This window comes from Panulirus ornatus, chromosome 42, assembly GCF_036320965.1.
Source record: "Panulirus ornatus isolate Po-2019 chromosome 42, ASM3632096v1, whole genome shotgun sequence".
NCBI classification, from domain to species: domain Eukaryota; kingdom Metazoa; phylum Arthropoda; class Malacostraca; order Decapoda; family Palinuridae; genus Panulirus; species Panulirus ornatus.
Window position 1 is genome coordinate 29,750,437 of NC_092265.1, and position 21,752 is coordinate 29,772,188.

At 42.5% G+C, this 21,752-nt stretch overlaps 2 non-coding genes across 2 annotated transcripts; both read left to right on the top strand.

Moving 5' to 3' along the window:
• Positions 1-16,713: 16,713 nt before the first annotated feature.
• Positions 16,714-16,785, top strand: TRNAV-GAC (transfer RNA valine (anticodon GAC)). The gene has a single exon. It is a non-coding gene; the product is annotated as a tRNA-Val (tRNA).
• A 548-nt stretch (positions 16,786-17,333) lies between these two features.
• TRNAA-GGC (transfer RNA alanine (anticodon GGC)) lies at positions 17,334-17,405 on the top strand. The gene has a single exon. It is a non-coding gene; the product is annotated as a tRNA-Ala (tRNA).
• Positions 17,406-21,752: the final 4,347 nt, after the last annotated feature.

A 21,752-nucleotide genomic window follows, 5' to 3' on the forward strand; every position in this document is an offset into this window, starting at 1 on the left:
TATATATATATATATATATATATATATATATATATATATATATATATTTATTATTTTATTATTTATTTTGCTTTGTCGCTGTCTCCCGCGTTTGCGAGGTAGCTCAAGGAAACAGACGAAAGAAATGGCCCAACCCACCCCCATACACAATGCATATACATACACGTCCACACACGCAAATATACATACCTATACATCTCATGTACACATATATATACACACACAGACACATACCCATGCACACAATTCAAACTGTCTGCCTTTATTCATTCCCATCGCCACCTCGCCACACACATGGAATACAATCCCCCTCCCCCCTCATGTGTGCGAGGTAGCACCAGGAAAAGACGACAAAGGCCCCATTCGTTCACACTCAGTTCTAGCTGTCATGCAATAATGCCCGAAACCACAGCTCCCTTTCCACATCCAGGCCCCACACAACTTTCCATGGTTTACCCCAGACGCTTCACATGCCCTGATTCAATCCACTGACAGCACGTCAACCCCGGTATACCACATCGATCCAATTCACTCTATTCCTTGCCCTCCTTTCACCCTCCTGCATGTTCAGGCCCCGATCACACAAAATCTTTTTCACTCCATCTTTCCACCTCCAATTTGGTCTCCCACTTCTCCTCGTTCCCTCCACCTCCGACACATATATCCTCTTGGTCAATCTTTCCTCACTCATTCTCTCCATGTGCCCAAACCATTTCAAAACACCCTCTTCTGCTCTCTCGACCACGCTCTTTTTATTTCCACACATCTCTCTTACCCTTACATTACTTACTCGATCAAACCACCTCACACCACACATTGTCCTCAAACATCTCATTTCCAGCACATCAACCCTCCTGCGCACAACTCTATCCATAGTCCACGCCTCGCAACCATACAACATTGTTGGAACCACTATTCCTTCAAACATACCCATTTTTGCTTTCCGTTTGTTTTATGTCCATCTAAAGATGCATACGTTCAATTTTTGATGTAGATTGATTTTCCATCTTAGTTTCTTCTACGGAATTCTACATCTTCAGTTCAGCATACCATTGTGGTAATGAAGGGAAAGTCACCACATTTACAAGCCGAGTGCACGTACCTTATCCAACCTCGTTAGAGAGAAAACTTACCTGTATTTGAATTAATGAACGGGAACACAGAAGACAAAATTTTACTACACATTTATTATACAACTATATAATTTATATTATATACATTACCACCTTTCCTGCACTTTCCATCACAATTTGGTAATGTCGTCTTCGGTGGTGCGAGCGCGTTTTATGCACTAGCAGACACAAACTCCCTCCCTATTGGCTGAAGGAAAGCCATAAGCTCCGCCCATTCTGCCTCACTTGATCCAGATGAAGGTTGAAAGGCAATTTTTCACAATTATCTCTATGTATATAGGGAAAAAAGTAAGATATAATAGTGTCATAAGATAGAGCTTGATGTGTTGTCTATGTTCCATAAGATACATACAAAGAAAAATGCATATTTCACAAAAAGCACACGATGATAGGCACAGAAGGTACAACTGCTACTTTAACGTCCATCTGACCCGGTATATATAAGAATGTTCCTACATATACATCACGAATCCCTCCTCTAAACATCTACTGGAGGAAATTGTTTGAAAGACAAGTAGAGCGATTTCAAATACATCATACTCACTGGATTGATTACTTCAACAATCTCCTGGGAATAGACCACCCAGGTAACATGTTTAATATACAACCTGGACAACATCCAGTGCCAATATATTAAACAACTAAAAACCTCTATAGATCTTGCTGCTAAGTCTGTGCGGGGAACGCCTTGGTAAAATCAGTGTCCATCGGCCAGAGATACGATCCATCTCCTATATCCCTTAAAAAAAAAAAAAATACAAGAAAAAAAATAAAGTAAGAAAGAATGATAAAGAAAATAAATAGATATATAAATAGAATAAAGCCTTGTCCTCCACTCATTGTCTCCGCCCTTCTTAACCTATTTTTCCTATGCAAGCTGGGTTAAGCCCTGGCTCTTTTCCTCCCTCTAAAATTCACTTCCTCTAACAATTCTTGCTCTTTCCCTCCTCTCCCCCCCCCCCACCCTCCTTGGAAAGGACTTTTCTATCATCATCATTGTCATTGTGCTCGTCATCTTTTCTAGCCATTCGAGAAGGTTCTTGCTGCTCCTGTCTCAACCACGTGTTAACCACGTGGTTGATGGAGGATTAACCGCCAGATCCCACGAAGAGAGAAGAAAGAAGACAGAAGACAGAAGAAAGAAGACAGAAGACAGAAGAGAGAAGACCGAAGAAAGAAGTGGATTGTAACGTTGCCTCCCGCGTTGGTCCTTCCCGCGGGAGACCGTTACGGTGACGACGCCGGCAGGCTGTTCCCTCACCACCCTCGCTGCTCCCCACACCCCCACATTGCCTCCCGTCCATCTTCACATCCCTATTTCATTTTTTATCTTTCATCATCCATCATCCATCTCTCGACCGTTTGGCTTGAGCAATCTCTACCCCAGCTTCCCCACCCCATTCTGGAAAACTCATTTTCCTGAGGAGTGGAGGCTGGAGTGGACCTGTTCTCACCTGACGGGGTGGAGACCCTCACACTATCTCTTACCTCTCCCCCACCTTGGACCGTCGAGCGTCCCTCACTCACGTTTTCTCGCACTAGGACACTGATGCCACCAACATGCCGCCCGACATACGTCTAAAATCCCTCAAAACTGATTGCCCCCCTCCTTCCACGTTCGAACTCCTGTCCATCGTCTTTAAGACCACTGAGATCCGTCCTACTAGGGTCATTCAATTCCCTTCGAAAAATACCAGTTTAAGATTTGCTTGGGCAAAGATAGTGATCTAGATAGAATTCTATCTAAGCCTCTCCTTGATGAACTAGCTAAAAAAAAACTACCAAATCGTTCAGGACCGCTGCCCCCTTCAAGCTAGATGTACTATTATTGCCTACAATGTTGATGAATCTATCTTGTCCCTCAGCCCTTCGGAGATTGTTGAAGCCATCAATGGCGAAAACAATGACGTTAATGTCATCAACGTCTATAAACCGAATAACTCCAGATCAATAAAGATACAATGATCAAACCCGACCGAGGCCGATCGCCTGCTCCCCCGGGGAGTCCTGTTCCCCATGATCTCTGTGCCAGCAAAATCCCTGAAGAAAGATGAACATCTCGACGTACAACAATGTTTCAAATGTCTGAAATACGGACATGAGACTAAGAACTGTAAAGAACCCCACCAAACCTGTAGTCAATGCGCGGAAACTGGTCATGGTTTTCGTGAGTGCAAGGCTCAGGCAGCGAAGTGTGTCAACTGTAAAGGTAGACATGTTGCTGTATCTGGGCTGCGCCCACGTAAGAAGGAGCAACTCCGCACATTGCGTCAGGCACAAAAAACCAACTCATCTCCTTCCACAAACCCTCACCTCTACGCAACAGTTGCTGCTGCTGCTCCTCCCCCTGCCACCCAAGCTTCTCCTATCCCAACTACCAGTTCTTCAGACCTCCTCACCCTACAAGGTAGGATGCATGCGTGCTACCTAAAAGCGTTGTTCCTGAGCAGGGAAGATAAGTCGGAATTCATCAGAATTCTCGATTTGCTTCTTGCTCATAACAACCTACCCAATGTAAGCACTCCACCTGAACTCCTCAGCTCCCCCGCCACCAACCATCCCTCACCGACCACTGTCTCGTCCGCCACCCTGACCCCTAACGAAAACGTATCCCAGGATCGTATCGCCCCAGTAACACTTCCAACTCTCCCCCAACTACTCAACCTGTCACCCTCCCAACTTCCAATACCCCACCTCCCGCACCCCCTAACACAACTCCATCCACAACCCCCCAACCCAACACCAACAATCCTACTGTCTCTCCAAATACCGATTCCTCTCCCACCCCCACCGTCCCAACTTCCACCACCACGACAGTTCCCCACGAACCTCCACTCACCAATCCCCCCTCCCCCCTTCCCCCTCCCTCCGTCCCGCGCCTAACCCTCCCACAGGAGCCCCAGCACCTGACCTTGCCGACACACCAGACAACCCACCAACGGTCAACCTCGACCTTCAACTCGTCGACAATGATCCTCTCCCCTCCCCTCTCCCCTCTCCTGACCCCTCACAAGATAGATCCCGACCCACAACTAGAAACATGATACACGTGAAACACTCAAACGGTGCGTCAACGGCCTTCATCGACAACAGACACAGAAGGCCAATAAACTTCCATAAGTCGTAAAATGCTAAAAATCTTATAGTTTAACGTTCGCAGCTATAACAATGGCCGTCATCTGATTGCCACTCTCCTCGAAGAGAAAAAAAACCCGATGTTGTGATACTTAACATCACATGTATCACCAACGGATACAAAATTAGACATTGCGGGTATACATCACGACAGTCTCCAGACAGTAGACACGAGGGAGTCGCCATTCTCAAACGCAACACCATCGAACACGATTACCTCGCCATCTCATGGCAATTCGAATACTTTCTAGCAGTTAAGATAAACACAATACACGGCTTCATTATCTTCTGCACCGTACACACAGGCGACCCCAGGCCGCACACCCAGACTGCACACACAGGCGACCCCAGGCCGCACACCCAGGCCGCACAACCAGGCAACCTCAGGCCGCATACCCAGGCGACCCCAGGCCGCACACCCAGGCCGCACACCCAGGCGACCCCAGGCCGCACACCCAGGCCGCACACCCAGGCGACCCCAGGCCGCACACACAGGCCGCATACCCAGACGACCCCAGGCCGCACACCCAGGCTGCACACCCAAGCAGCACACCCGGGCTGCACACCCAGGCCGCACAACCAGGCAACCTCAGGCCGCATACCCAGGCGGCCCCAGGTCGCACACCCGGGCCGCACACCCAGGCGACCCCAGGCCGCACACACAGGCGACCCCAGGCCGCACACACAGGCCGCATACCCAGACGACCCCAGGCCGCACACCCAGGCTGCACACCCAAGCAGCACACCCGGGCTGCACACACAGGCCGCACACCCAAGCCGCACACACAGGCGACCCCAGACCGCACACCCAAGCCGCACACACAGGCGACCCCAGGCCGCACACCCAGGCCGCACACCCAGGCTGCACACCCAGGCTGCACACCCAGGCCGCACACACAGGCGACCCCAGGCCGCACACCCACGCCGCACACACAGGCGACTCCAGGCCGCACACCCAGGCCGCACACCCAAGCCGCACACCTAGGCCGCACACACAGGCCGCACACCCAGACGACCCCAGGCCGCACACACAGGCGACCCCAGGCCGCACACCCAGGCCGCACACCCAGGCGACCCCAGGCCGCACACGCAGGCCGCACACACGGGCCGCACACCCAGACGACCCCAGGCCGCACACCCAGGCTGCACACACAGGCCGCACACCCAGACGACCCCAGGCCGCACACCCAGGCTGCACACCCAGGCAGCACACCCAAGCTGTACACCCAGGCCGCACACCCAGGCCTTATACACAGGCAACCTCAGGCCCCACACCCAGACTGCACACACAGGCGACACCCGGCCGCACACCCAGGCCGCACAACCAGGCAACCTCAGGCCGCATACCAAGGCGACCCCAGGCCGCACACCCAGGCCGCACACCCAGGCGACCCCAGGCCGCACACACAGGCCGCACACCCAGACCACCCCAGGTCGGTTCTGGTGTGGGGACAGACTGAACAGTGGTAGAAGTTGGTTGGGTGACATTGTTTGGGATTTGAGGAGTGTTGTCTGTTGTGGTACCGGGATGATCATGTTCAGAATACTGTAAAACTTTCAAGTGGTCCTCATGTTCTTCACGAATGTCACCTGTATTTAGATGTCGAACCCTAAACTTATGTCCCTTTAAATGAGCTAAGACTCTATAGGGACCAGAACATTTTGGGTCAAGTTTAGGAACGTCACTTCTAGTGTTAAATTCTTGCACCATTACCAAGAGTCCGGGAGCCACCTTTGATGGTTTCGTGGATTTATCAGCCTGGTTCGTGAAGGTTGTAGTGGCTTCACCTAGATTTTCTTTGATACTTTGATGAATCAATTGAGTCGTGCGATATTTTTCTGCTACAACTGATTTCTGGACCGCTGGACATGAAAGAGGGGACGCTATTATGTCATACGGCAACACTTTATCAAAACCGTGTAAGGCGTGGAAGGGTGTGTCTCCAAATGACTGAGTTTAATGAACATTGGACATCAGACAGGTATTCATCCCATTCATCATGATCAAAATTAATGTTAGTGCGAAGACACTGGAAGATCTTACGGTTCAACCTTTCTGCCAGGCCATTCGAGGCTGGGGGTTGTGCCATTATATTACATTTACTTATGTTATACAATTTACAGAGTTCTTCTAAGAATGAGTTATCAAATTCCCCTCCATTATCTGTGACTAAAATCTTCGGCGCATTATATCTGTCTAAGATATGTTTTTTGAACGCATTAGCGACCGTGGCTGCGTCTTTATTTTGAACTGGAACTAATTCACAATATCTCGTGAAGGCATCAGTAATCACTAAAATGTATCTGTAGCCTGCCATGGACCTAGGAAAACCTCCTAATATGTCCATATGAACTCTTTCCCATGGGTATGTAGGTAAAGGATATTTCAACACAGTCTGCGGGATAGTGGGACTTCCCTTTGTGTCTTACAGGTTTGGCACCTCAAAATATGATCTGTAATGTTTTTCTGCATCTTGGCCAAAAATACCTCAAACGAGTTTGCTTATAGCATCTATCTGCGCCTGGGTGTGCGGCCTGGGTTGAATCATGTGCTAACTTCAAGAAATCCTGTACTAATGCTGTTGGAATGATTGTTTGTTTAACAACACGGGCGAGCACTCCTAATTTCGCGTTCCTGCACATGAGATGAAGAAATGAGAAGCAATATCTGGAGACATGACAATTATATCATCAAGATAAACCAATAATTCTTTGCCCAACATGTGACGACAAATGTTAGTCATTAACCTTGAGAAGGTGATCACCGGTGAGGAATGAAGACCGAAGGCCATGATGCATATGAACTGCCAATGACCATCTGGCGTACTGAACGCAGTCAGGGGGCGGCTTTCCTCTGACAAGGGAATCTGCCAAAATCCGCTCAATAAATCCAAAGTTGAAAATACCTTATTGTTACCGAGGCTATGAAGAAGCTCTGATACCACTGGTAATGGGAAACCATCTTTCAAAGTGACCTTGTTGTTGAGTTTTCTAAAATCTATGACTGGTCTAAAAGTTCCGTCCTTTTTCGGAACGATCAGAAGTGGTAAATTCCATGGTGATCGTGAGTCCTCTATAACCTTATCTTTCAACATGTCCTGAACAAGTTTGTTTGCCATGTCTCTGTGCGCGTGCGTCAATCGATAGGCTGGGACGTAAATGGGACGTGTGTTTTTCTCTAAGTTAATATTGTGAACATCCAAATGAGTTCTACCGAGTGGTTCTCCTGATAAGGCAATAGTAGACCTATACTGGTTAAGTAAGTCTGTTAAATGGTCAACATGTTTGGTTAATCCTACCTTGGATATCATGTCAGGGGTGATGGTGGGTGGGGAGCTGACTCGAGCCGTGCACTGCTGAGTCAGGGGTAGGAGGAGTAGGTGGTGGTGGGTTAATGGAATGTGAGACTAGACGGATGGTAAACTCATGCAACTCCTCGTCTTGAATTCCCGACTTCAAAACGGAGAATTCCACAAGCTTGGTCCCTCTACGGAGACGGACAGTTGTGGGTCCCGTATTGGCAATGTATATGGTGACCTCTCCATCTGGGGTCTCATGAAGAGCGTCATCCATCGATAGTCCTTTGGCAGTTAATGATAAAGGTTCAGCAACTACTCTTAGTGCGAGATCACCCTGACTATGTCTCAGTCCATGATCATTAATCCATGTTCGAGAAAGTGAGAGAGGAACCTTCGTTAATGTGTTACTATGCAGAGTCATGTTGGTTCTCAGTTTACCAGGGCAATGATGAGTAGAAAAGTAAAAAGGATGCGTATTGTCTACCGTGAAGCAGGACGTGGGAGCAGATGTATTAATGATTCTGACCGAGTGAGAACTCATCTCTGACAATGGGAGGAACGTATTATCAACACAAACCACATAATAGATAGGACAGATCTTATGTTGTGCCACACATAGAGTGGCGTCCTAGTAACAAGTTAGCAGGAAACGTTACACCACGAACAATGTAAGGGGTGACGGTCATGACCGAGTCGTCTATGTGAATGTCCATTTTGGTAGTGCCCCTTACGTCGAGATTTTCATTTGAGATACTTTGAAGGGATGGGTAAAAGTCCGAGCACTGAACAAGTTGAGTGCGCCCCATTAATGGTTGAATAAAATCATAATGAATGACATCTGCTTCAGCGCCGCTGTCTAGAAAGATTGTGATTGTCTTATCCTGGAAAGAACCCACTAAGTCGAAACTTGTAATGTGAGAAAATGGCGAAGAACGAAAATGTCTTAAGAGTTCCTTATGTGATGGAGTCTTGTCATGAGAGAGAGATTGTCATTGTTGATAATGACATGATGAACCTGTGTTAGATGACGTCTGTCTAGCTAAGGCTCGGTTGAAGTGTGTCTAGCGTTACTATGATATGAACACCTGCTTGGTGGTGTTGAGCGGGTGAAGGTCAGCCTGATGTCTGACTGGAGGAAATGATGACTCGCTCACCGGAATTGTGACGACCGAGGTTGTGATGCCGTGGGTGGTTGACTGCCTTGTTTCTGGTCGAGGCTCACGTGAGAATGAGTCCCATGTGTAAGGACACACATTCGCTTTATGTCCTGGTTGGCCACACCTGAAGCACGTCACTTTATGTGAGTGTTTGTCATCACTGAATCACTTTATTTGACCGTGAGATGAATTAGTGTGTTGATCACTAGAATGTTTCCTCATACATTGGGAAGCTGACACCCTCCCCAGTGTCTTGGTGTTGTGATATCCACCTTTCTTTTTAGTGTAACTCAATACTTTCGTTACTGACCCACAATGATGGGTCGATGTCTTCATCAAGTAACCGCCGAGCTACGTCTGGAGGTCAGGTCCTTGAGAATGAAGGTTATGTGTAATAAACGCATGAATGTTTGCACATGAGTTTCAGGATTCATCATGGCCGACATCCAGGGTAAGGATTCGTAAGCCTGCCTAAATAACGTCATTCTTCCATGTAAGGTACTCCAGTGATCAGGGACTGACGTATCATCCGTGTATGTAGTGTTAAGAGCACGTAAAAGGACGGTTAGTAGATTGTCTGAGAATGATTCCTCACAACCGAATTTAAACGTTTTAAATTCCTCCCAAGATGTACAGTTTTGAACATCCTCTGAGTCATAAACAACCCTAGCGTAATTGTTAGGCTTGTTGAAATCAATGAGATTTTTAGCAGCCGATATAAGCGCTTTGTCTCCTGACTCACCATTATGTTCAACAATGTCCTCTACGTTCCTAATCCACCGATCAAAATTTGATAGTTTACCATCAAATAACTCGTGTGGTTCCCTAGCTTGTTTTAGTGTGAAAACAGTTTTTTGTGAAGGAATTGATTGTCCCGAGTTTTTGTGATGTGGAGGGGGAGGTGGGTGTGGGTGTGGTAACGTGTGAGAAGGTTTCTGTGGGTCATCTGTGTCACCAGAATCTGTCAAAACAACTTTGTGTGACGTCACCATTTTAGAAGGCTGGTCCCGTTTATAATAAGGGATTCTAGGTAAATTCCTGAGTACATATGAACCTTTACGATTACCGCATGGAATATCTTCGGACATGTAATACAATCATACTTAAAGTGTTTAAGTAATAATCCCCTCGAAAAAATCAAAATACAATGAACACTATTGTCCTAATTCAAAATACATTACATGAATATTATTTGAAAATACTGTAATGAAATAAAGGCAATAAAAAGGCTGGCATAACAGTATAACATATCAATATAAGACTCTGTATATGAAAATAATCATCACCAAAAACAGTAATACCAATGTATGAAAACATAAGAAAGAATATATGCAAGAACAACTGAAAACTTAGATTAATTTGCTAAAGTACAAAGATGAATAATCATATTACCCAAAAGTATCTATATGTCTATATTATTAGACTAGGAACTAGTAACACACAAAAGGAGCATACCTCACAGAGTGAACCATTTTGACACAGTTCTTATCTGAATGAGAGATTCGCTTACGAAGGCGTCTTGGGTGTAGCGAGGTGGAGATGTGTGCAGAGTAGCGGCTCGCTGGGTGTAGCGAGGTGGAGATGTGTGCAGAGGAGCGGCTCGCTGGGTGTAGCGAGGTGGAGACGTGTGCAGAGTAGCGGCTGGCTGGGTGTAGCGAGGTGGAGACGTGTGCAGAGTAGCGGCTGGCTGGGTGTAGCGAGGTGGAGATGTGTGCAGAGTAGCGGCTCGCTAGCAGGAAAGTTGAGTGAGCGACAAGGGCTGGACCAGGCGATGCTGACGTCTGGGATGTCGCCACGGCTGATGATGACGCGTCTCTGGAGCGGTTGACAAGATGACCTCCACGTTGGTGTTGGCAGGATGGCTGACCTTGCTTGACACGTCTGGATGTGAAGACAACACTGCACGGCGGTGGCGCTGTCTTGATGCCCTTGCAAGCGACACAGTGTCAGCAATGCAATAAAGGCGTATCTTCAATGCATTGAGGTACGGGTGATGGAGCACGTAGCCGGCCGTGGGTTCCGCCCTTAACGTCCACAGGAGGGAGCACCAGGACTGTGTCAGGTAGGCTTGTATGACTGCTGGCAACACCAGACGTAGAAATATGAAGTAGATGTGACGGTCGTGTGTGGTCACGTGGGTTCTTACGTCACTGCCACCATTTGTAAGGTTGAGTTGAGAGGAAGGAAATCAGGTCTTCTTCGTCTGTGGTACTTAATGAAGATCAGGCGGCCTTTGTAGATTTATTACAACAAAACGTGTACGTCCATCTGTAGTACTCTGGGCTATAGTCTTATGACACACTACGACACACTCTAGTGAACAGTGTGACGATGCTGGCCAGTGTGTCTCCTCAGGTCACACTGGCAGGGGTTATATGGGAGTCCGTCAACACCCATTCAACAACGTGTTCAAATAACAGATCAGCTCTTACGTGTTCAAACATCCTGATTAACAGTAGCCCGTGGGAACAGTGAGCCCGTGGCAACATGCATCTAACTCTATGTAACTCACAGTAAAATGATGATAACAAATAGCTAATGAAAAATTAATGGTAGTGTGCGTGAGTCTTACTTGAGGACGTAAAGAATCAGGTACAAACATAATAGTTACTGTGATAAATCATTTGTTTATGGTAAATGTGTATTGTGTTGCATTATGATAGTTGTTCAGAACCAAGTTCTTTAAGCCAGAATCCTAAAACATTAAAGATTAGAATAGTTGTGGAAAACATAAACATATACATAAGTAAACTACAGAATATATTTTCTTCTGGGTATCTGAAAAAAAGAACAAGGAGCTAGTATTTCATCTTTTAACAAAATATTTACATCTATGTCCCTTTTCTTTCATCATCATTTCTTTATGGTCACTTCTAATAAATGCCTCTTATCTAACATAAAAATTCTGTATAGGTATTTGATTAATGTTCTCCAACGACGCGTTGTAAAACTCTTCGTTAGTGAAGTTCATTTCGTGTAATGGATCATGCATTACAAAGCTGTGTCTATCCACACAAGTGTAACACGTCCCAGGTAAAGATATATTCTAGAGATAGCGTATATCTATCATATGCATGTGATTTCTAGATATTTATAAAATGGTCTCCTGAGGGACAGTACCTAAAGACTTTGGTATTAAAGTTGATCAGTTGTAAGTGATCAAGCATTACAAAGGTGTGTCCATTGCCACAGGTGCTACTGATCCCGGGTCAAGGTATTTCACCATCTTTGTATCTTTAACCTTTCTAGTTATAGATGTTTCATCCCTGATTCCATCCTCACAATCGATGTATGTGGTTTGTGTTGTCTTAACATATCATTAGTCAGTTGAAGTGGAGAACATGCTTCTGAGCCTAGCCACTCTACTCTGTCTTCCACATGCTATTCAAGAGGTGTTACCGGATTCTGCCTATAAGTATTTACGCCGGGAGTAACAAGTCACCTCTGGACAGCTTCTTCTTTTATTACTTTTGATGCTTTGAAAAATTTGGGCAACATATTTGGTTTTGTGATATTAATAAGGTTGTTAAAATTCATATATTATACTCTTTACTTGTCACTTGATTGAATTAAGTTCGTCAATTTTGATTATTTGTGTCTTGTTGATATTGATATACATTTCCTCTAAAACGTATTCATATCAATTCATATTGAAAATTTTTAAGGAAGACGTCGAACATTTTTTCATTAATGTTCATCACAGCAAAATAAACAAGTCTATTTTTCAAAGTATAATTATTGGATCGTACTAAAGTTTTGAAGAATATAAACTCATAACTTGTTTAAGACCTTCTAAACCTTGTGCTGATAATAACTACATTACTTTTCTGTAGGGAAAATCGTTTTAATGCGTAAAACCCGGATAAAAAACTTGTAATATAAAATTTGATGGTATTATGTTTACGTTGTTGAAGATATTAATGATTTCTACATGTAAAACATTTACGTTATCTGCAAAATAGAAATCTTTATGTTAGATATGTTAATTCTACCGGTTTCACGTTACATACATTTCTGTACCCTGTGCTCCAGAGAAGTTATGAGATTTTATTCATTATCGTATAAGATAATCTGTATAGATATAATATCTCACGTATTTCAGTAGAAATCCACAAGGAAAATACACTTTTGCCATCTGTATTCTATGGTAATCAGTGATAGGTTCTTAGAATAAGTAAATGTGTAATACATTACTAGGGTAGTAAATCCTTCGTCCATCACAATATACCGTAAGAGTGTCTAAGGCTCACCCTAGCTGGGGTTTACATTGTTGAACAACGTAATGCTTTTTGGTCGGTTTAGGTTTCTTAATTGTTGACTACAGGGACGAGTTTATAAGGAAGTGAGGAATTTGGGAAGGGTTTATTGATGGGTGCCGGGAGTGTGGTGGTGATGATGAAGGATCAGAGAAAATATATTATGTCAGAGGTCAATAGATCCTGGTGCTCGACCCAGAACCTTGACTAATCGTCTATAAGAAAGTGGTTGTTTATGTTTGGCCAAGTCCCAGCTTGGCAGGGGCTCTGGTCTTATGACACACTGTTATCTGGCTTTATTTGTCATGTTTTTTTTTCCTTGGACTGAACTGATAAGAACATTAAGAGTTAGAAATTTATCTAAACACACTTTGCCATCATATGAATTCTATGCTTTGAATTTGTAAATGATTCCTAAAATGTATCATTACACTTGGCATATCTTTCAAGAAATTTATCTCTTCATTTTTGTCAATTTATTGAATAATGGCTTGTGTCAGTGTGTGTGTCCCTCATTATAGCAATTCATGCATTACTCCACCGTACAACAACTACAACATGGCTTGTGTCAGTGTGTCTGTCCCTCAGTATAGCAAGTCAAGCATTACTCGACCGTACAACAACTACAAGGTCACAAATGAGGGGACAAATAACATATAGGTTGGCTCACGGAAAATGCCTAATGAGCTGAGGAAAAGGAAGGACATTACATACACTGGCTTTATCAGTGAATCATTTTGTGATGGTTGTGAAATATTGGTCATGTGTAGAAGATGGTCCTTGTACATGAAACACGCTATATATCAGTTTCACAATATGTTATAATGGTGTCTTTAGCTGGTGAACTGATATGTGATATAATAAATGTGATCTGTCTTGTTCTGTACTTCTCTTTGAAAATATCAACTTTAGATTTATATCAAATTTTTCCTACCTGCAATGAAATCGTGTTTGCGAGTTAAACAGAATCTTATGACATTGCAGGAAGATCTTAACAGGCTATCGTTGTACAGTGTACAATGGCCAGTGATATTCACCGTAGACATATGTTTACACTGTGTACACATAGCAGGCAAACTACAGTATCATCTTAAGATGTGGAAATAAAACTATCAAGGCAGGAGAAGGATTTAGGTGTCATCATTAGTAGAGATGTAAAGCCAAGACAACAGTGTATTAATGTACGTAATAAGACTAACAGGCAACTTGGTGTCATGTGTTAGTAGCAAGAATGAACAGGTAATATTACAGCTATAGTTAGTCACACACCACTTACATTATGACCTACAATATTGATCACTGTATTAGAGTGTACAAACATTTCTCCACGATTATTGAGCGAAGATAACAACATTGATAGCAAGCCTCAGAATCCTCCCTTATGATGAAGATAACAAGACTTGTAATGGGCGATATGATAGAGGTTTACAACACCAGGTATGTTTACTGATGATGAAGCTACATCTTACTTACATTGTGGTTGTATACACAGCTTCTCTCCTTCTCTTACCTGGATTTATCACAGTGGATGAATATCCCACTGAGTTCCATCTTGTCTTTAAGTTTCCTGGCTTGCCTCTGTGTGTGTGTGTGTGTGTGTGTGTGTGTGTACAAATAACTAAAAGACACGATACATACACATAAGGTTAAGAAAACGGGCAACACACATAACAGTCACAAAAGATGAGCTCACACACACACACACACACACACACACACAGAGCGGCGCCAGGCTGGAGGCGGGGCATCGTGACGTCACAGGCAAGTCCCTCCCCCCGCCAGATCCAAACATGTGTTGTGTCTGGTGATGGCGGTTCAAGATTTCCCACATTTATATTGATCTTTACATTATCATCCACTCCCAAAGTCACCTGGCATTCTTGTGTTTCAACAACAGACGTGATATATGCAACACCAGGCAAACATTGTACCATTATCTGATAGGTTAATTGGTGCAGAATCAAGAACCAGTGAATTTCATCGCCGCCATAAGTAAGTAAGGAAGGTGACTTTAATGATGATAAATACGACCTGGTATGGCTGTGTCTACACACTACCGCCATCTGGTCAACCTGGTACGTACGAACCTTAACCTTAAAGTGGCCTACGTAAACGCGAACTTAAAATCTATCCATTTAACTGTCATTCATTAATTAACATTTAAACACCATCTTTTAAACGTAAACCTTCCACTTGCATTATATTAACAAGTACTCTAAGATACGTCATACAAACACAAGGTTTAAAGCTGAAACTCGAACTTTTAAGTCCGTCAATTTAACACCTACTTTAGAATTAGCAAAAAAATGCGAATTTTTAACTCCGCCAAAAAGCAGCTTGTGTATGTAATGCTTCATTTAATTGAACATTTTTAAATTCAGTTAAATTAATGGTATCCTTTGATGTTCATCATTAAAACATAAACCTTTGAACTCTGTCTCTAGAACTAAGCACAAACTTTTACGTTCCATCATAGGAAAGGAAACTTGCAAAATCTATCAAAATTCGTCACATAACGCGAACTTTTCAACCCTTCCATTTACCTGGGCCACTCCTCCCTGTTGCCATTCATATTTTGTCCTTTTAAACAATGACTTTATTACACTTTCATTCATTCATCATGACTTTATTACACTTTCATTCATTCATCATGACTAACTATACACTTTCATTTATTCATCTGACTTTATTACACTTTCATTCATTCATCATGACTTTATTACACTTTCATTCATTCATCATGACTTTATTACACTTTCATTCATTCATCATGACTTTATTACACTTTCATTCATTCATCATGACTTTATTACACTTTCATTCATTCATCATGACTTTATTACACTTTCATTCATTCATCATGACTTTATTACACTTTCATTCATTCATCATGACTTTATTACACTTTCATTCATTCATCATGACTTTATTACACTTTCATTCATCATTCATCAACTAGTTCGTCTCACTGATATTCCATTCATAAACTTCATTTGTGCATCTCATAGTTTGACCGCCATGTTGCATGTTTCCTTAAGGTTTATAATTCTTTGTGTATTTAATAATAGAAGATTCAGTGATATTTCTCGTGGTACTGGAGTTAGAGTTAATAACTGAGATGGCATTATAATCTCTAACTCCAGTACCACGAGAAATATCATTGAATCTTCTATCATTAAATGCACAAAGAATTATAATCTTGATATAAGTGATTGTCTATACAAATTGCATAAATTTAGTGTTGATAAAATTTGTAAGGAATTCATCTTGTCCACATAATTAGTTTATGATACGCTTGTTGTCTGTCTCGGACAATCACATGTTTACCAAATGGCGTACTAGCTACGTCTCTTCGTTGTATGTCAACTGACTGTTATATTTCTCTCTTGTGTCTCCCCTGATGATGTGGTTATTACATGAAAGTGCACTTGGGAACTTGTCATGTTTCATTTTCCCCGTGGACTCATAGGAATATACTTGATCACGCGCAAAATTGTGATCCTTTCCAATATATATATATATATATATATATATATATATATATATATATATATATATATATATATATATATATATATATATATATATCCTTCAGTATGTTTACTTTCGATAATGAGGAACAGAAGAAGGAGCCAAGCAAGTAAATTTCGTCAAAGACATCTCTCTTTTCTAAACGCTGCCTCGCAAAGATTTTCATTAATTCAAATTGAAGAAACAGACGTATTTTTCTATTGTCTGGTTAGCTCAGTGGTAGAGCGTGAGTCTGACACACTCAAGGTCGTGGGTTCGAGACCCACACCAGACATATTTTTTGTCTTTTTCTTTTTTCATTTTGTCCGCATCACATGTGTGCAACATTCAGTATGTTCGTCCAACGTTATAGTGAAGATCTTCACAATAAATTGGGGTTTTCGACCTTATCTGAAAGGGTCAGGTCCACCAAGACGTCCTTGAAATCTTCCAGAAGCTTCTGGCGATCCTCCTCCAACTGCTGGGCACATCAGAGTTAACATGGGCCGGACATCGGTTGTGGAACGACTTAATCTGCTTCCGGTAGTTAGCAGGGATGATAATGAGGGCTCTGACCTCATACCAGGTCAGCTTAGTTCCAGTCTATTGCTTAGTTCCAGTCTACTACTTAGTTCCAGTCTATTGCTTAGTTCCAGTCTATTGCAACGAAAATGAAAAAGTAAAACTCATTTCTTCTTCGAAAATTGAGAGGAAAACACGACAGCAACATGGAGATTTACCCTGTGGTTATTTTGCCGGCTAGTCGGCAACGGTCGGTCAAACAGTATTTTGCCGTGGTAATCTCAGTGCTTTATATAATACTATGTCACAAAATATGTTCTTGGGGGCGTAGCTCAGTGGTAGAGCGCTCGCTTGGCATGCGAGAGGACCCGGGTTCAAACCCCGGCGCCTCCATTTTTTTATTTGGGAAATTCATTGTTTTCAGTCTTGTATATATATATATATATATATATATATATATATATATATATATATATATATATATATATATGCATATATCGTCCGATCAGGGAAGTTAAGCAACGTTGGGTCTGGTTAGTACTTGGATGGGTGACCGTCTGGGAACACCAGGTGCTGTTATCCCTGGGGATAGGGAAGAAAGAATACTTGCCTCGTATTCCCTGCGTGTCGTACAAGGCGACTAAAAGGGGAGGGAGCGGGAGGCTGGAAATCCTTCCCTCTCATTTTCAATTTTCCAAAAGACGGAACAGAGAAGATATAAAGATATTGTAAAGATGTAACTAATATAAGATATAAGAATGAATGGAAGATACGGATGTAGCTGAAACAAGGAGTAATGAAGATTAAGGTGCAATGAAAATTATTCTGTAGTGAAGATAAATACATATGTTGAGATTTTGTATTGAACATCAAGAAGTAATGATAATGATGAGAGTGTAGTGACGATGAGGGTTTAGTTAGGGAGTGGTGACAATTGCCTTTACAATGATAATAAGGAGGTAACACAATGAGGAACACAAACTTTCCAAAGCTACGTTCAAGTCAGACTTTGAACTAAGTTCGGTAAACAGAAGGATGATGTTAAGATGAGAGTGTAGTGAGGAAGAGTATAGTGATGATAAGGATATTGTCAAGATAGGTTGTAGTGAAGATACGAATGTAGTGAAGATACGAATGTAGTAGAGATAAGGGATATCAAAGAGTAAAGTTTATTCAAAATGATTATGTAGTGAAGATAAGAACTACTTTTAGTGAACATCAGGAAGTAAGATGATGATGGTATGGTAAAAATAACGGTGTAGTGAAAAAGAGGGTATAGCGAAGATATAATTTAGTGAGAATAAGCTAGTAGTGAAGATACACTTTAGTGAATATGAGGTTGTAGTGAACTTAACCCCATTGATCTGATCCCCCAAATCCTCCAAACTACGTTCAAGGGCGGATCCAAAGCCAACCGAAAAGGCTATTTCTCTGTGTATTATTAGTGGTGGTGGTGTGTGTAGGTGTGTGTAATCATCTATTTGCCCTCGTGGGGCCCCGTGTAAGTAAGTTGTTTGTGTGAGCGGGTAAAATCTAAAGCCTTCCTTGAAACGAGCTTAGTCAAGATAAGGTCATATGAAGATGAGGTTGTAGTGAAGATCATGATAAGCCTAAGGGCTTGAACGTACATTTTAGGTCAAAGGCATCACCAGTACACCCTGGCCAGCATTAAAGTTTATCCGTACACAGACACACACACACACACATAAGTATATATATATATATATATATATATATATATATATATATATATATATATATATATATATATATATATATATATATATATATATATATATATATATATATATATATATGTATATACTTACACTGTGCCAGAAGCATTAACTAAAGCTCATTTGGTGAAATCGTGTTTCCTCACATTAGATGTTATCCCAGATTTCCTAAATTCTTCTCTTTGGTCTTTCATTTTCTATGTTTTCCACTTGTCTTTCTTCAGTCGAAGTGATTTACCGTTCATGTTTTAGATTAAACTATATTTGTCAATTTACCAATTCCCTCTCCCATCTCATCATGACGCTTCTTATTGTTCTTTGATTTGAATCCTCAGTTTTCACCTCTCCTTCAACATGATAACCTCTGAATCTGTGAGTGTGTAATGACCTATTTTTACTGTGTGAGGAGAGAGTTCTACACTCGCGAGGCCAAATATCTAGAACATTCCGTACTATTATACAACTTGTAAGATTTATATATGGTATCTGCCTTAACCATGACCTCATTCTTCTTATTCCATTCATCAACCACTCTTATATAAACTTTAAAATTACTTCTCTGAATATATTTGAACAATATTGTCCTAATTTTATGCTATGTTCTCTAGGTCTGTGTGTGTGTGTGTGTGTGTGTGTGTGTGTGTGTGTGTGTGTGTGTGCGTATTGTATTCTCAGAAAGTAACTGTGTACTATTCAACAAGGATTTCCCAAAAGCCCTTTACCTCATATCCTTTTATTTCGATGCTTGAAAATGGCTAAATTTTCGTCAAAGTGTTTTTTGTCTTATTAGTATTTATAATGATTTATTGATTCAAAAAGTATTGGTATTTCGAAACTATTTAGATCCTTCAACATCTCTAGCCATCTTCACTACACTCTCAACACCATTGGCCATCTTGAATATTTCTTCGACACCTCTAGATTTCATCAAATAATGATCGCAACAAAACTAAATGAATCCGTCTACATATCCGGATTTGTATGGGATTTAATCTGGATAGATCTGGTTATGTGACGTCACATAACCCAGGGGTATATAAGGCCGGCGGCGAGAGAAGTGTAATCATTTGAGGATGGGACTCCGTACCGACAACATCTCCTCTCACACTCTCCGGCAAGAAGAAAATTTGGTAAGTGCACCTCAGGCCGGAATCAAAATGAGCGTTCCAGTTGTAAAGTTAACCCAGAAGGATGTAAATGACCTGGTGGTCATGAGAGAGGTGGGTCGGGGAGGCAACGCTAAGATTGAAACGGTGTTGTTCCGTGGATCGTGTTGCGTCATCAAAACCCTTCTCGACGGAGTGAGTTCGAAAAGTCTTATGGATGAAGCCGACATTCACAGGAGACTGGCTGGGGCTGGAGGAGCCCCTCTCCTTCGAGCAGTGTGCCGCAATCCCCCACTGATCATCTTAAGCCACACTGGCCAGCCTTATGATAAGTACATGAGAACATGTCGGTCGGACGAGGAACTGGTCGAGTCCGCCATCATGGTCGCTCGTCGGCTGATGGAAATCCATAAGAAAAACATTGTCCATAATGACGTCAAGGTCGAGAATGTGACCGTGACGATGGGTGACAAGCCAGAGTTTCACATCATCGACTTCGGCTTGAGCGTTAAGAAGGGAAGCTGCGTTGAGTACAATGTTCCTGACCTGTGGTTGGCCCCTGAGGTCAGGGAGCGCAAGCCGGTCTCCCCAGCCAGTGACGTCTTCTCTTTTGGGCATCTAATGAGGCACGTGTCCATCCTGGTCAGGAAGCAGGGTGTGCGGGAAAGCCTCCAGGATCTTTACCAAACAGCGACCCACAGCGACCCCTCAGAGAGACCAGCTCTGCCACTTATTATTGGTGAGCTGAAGAAGGTGATGAGGTCAGTCCGCCGGAGGCGTACCAGAGGAAGGGGCCAACGGAACCAGAGGAAGGGCAGGAAATGAGGTGCCCTTCCTCAACTATCTACCTCACAATAACAACTTTGTTTTAGAGGAAATTTTACTTGTAATATAATGGGAAAGAACTTTGTTTTAGAGGAAATTATTATCTTTACATAGCTTAAAGCGGGATAGACCTTTATTTTAGAGGAAATTAAAATATTTATTTAAAACGGGAAAAAATTATGGAACTCGACATGCAACCACCTCCTCGTGGTGAGTTCTGGGTGATAAGAGATCAAACATCTCTTATCAGCTAAGAGTTGCATACAAACGTATTTCCTGATAAGTAAAAGACAACTGGATAATGTTCTTATGATGTTAAATGTTCTTAGAGTCTGGCTAGTGTTATCTTGGAGGTCTCTATCCCCTACAGCTCGGGCTGGGCCCAGACTGTATCTCTCTCTCTCTCTCTCTCTCTCTCTCTCTCTCTCTCTCTCTCTCTCTCTCTCTCTCTCTCTCTCTCTCTCTCTCTCTCTCTCTCTCTCTCTCTCTCTCATCAAAATATTCGAAATTATGAAATTCAATGTAGCCAAACTTCTGAATTACTTGTTTGTCTTGTAAAGTAGATCGTAGGTTTTTTTGATATATATATATATATATATATATATATATATATATATATATATATATATATATATATATATATATATATATATGTATATACATTTATATATTTATTTATTTTTTTTTTTTTTTGCTTTGTCGCTGTCTCCCGCGTTTGCGAGGTAGCGCAAGGAAACAGACGAAAGAAATGGCCCAACCCACCCCCATACACATGTATATACATACGTCCACACACGCAAATATACATACCTACACAGCTTTCCATGGTTTACCCCAGACGCTTCACATGCCCCGATTCAATCCACTGACAGCACGTCAACCCCGGTATACCACATTGCTCCAATTCACTCTATTCCTTGCCCTCCTTTCACCCTCCTGCATGTTCAGGCCCCGATCACACAAAATCTTTTTCACTCCATCTTTCCACCTCCAATTTGGTCTCCCTCTTCTCCTCGTTCCCTCCACCTCCGACACATATATCCTCTTGGTCAATCTTTCCTCACTCATTCTCT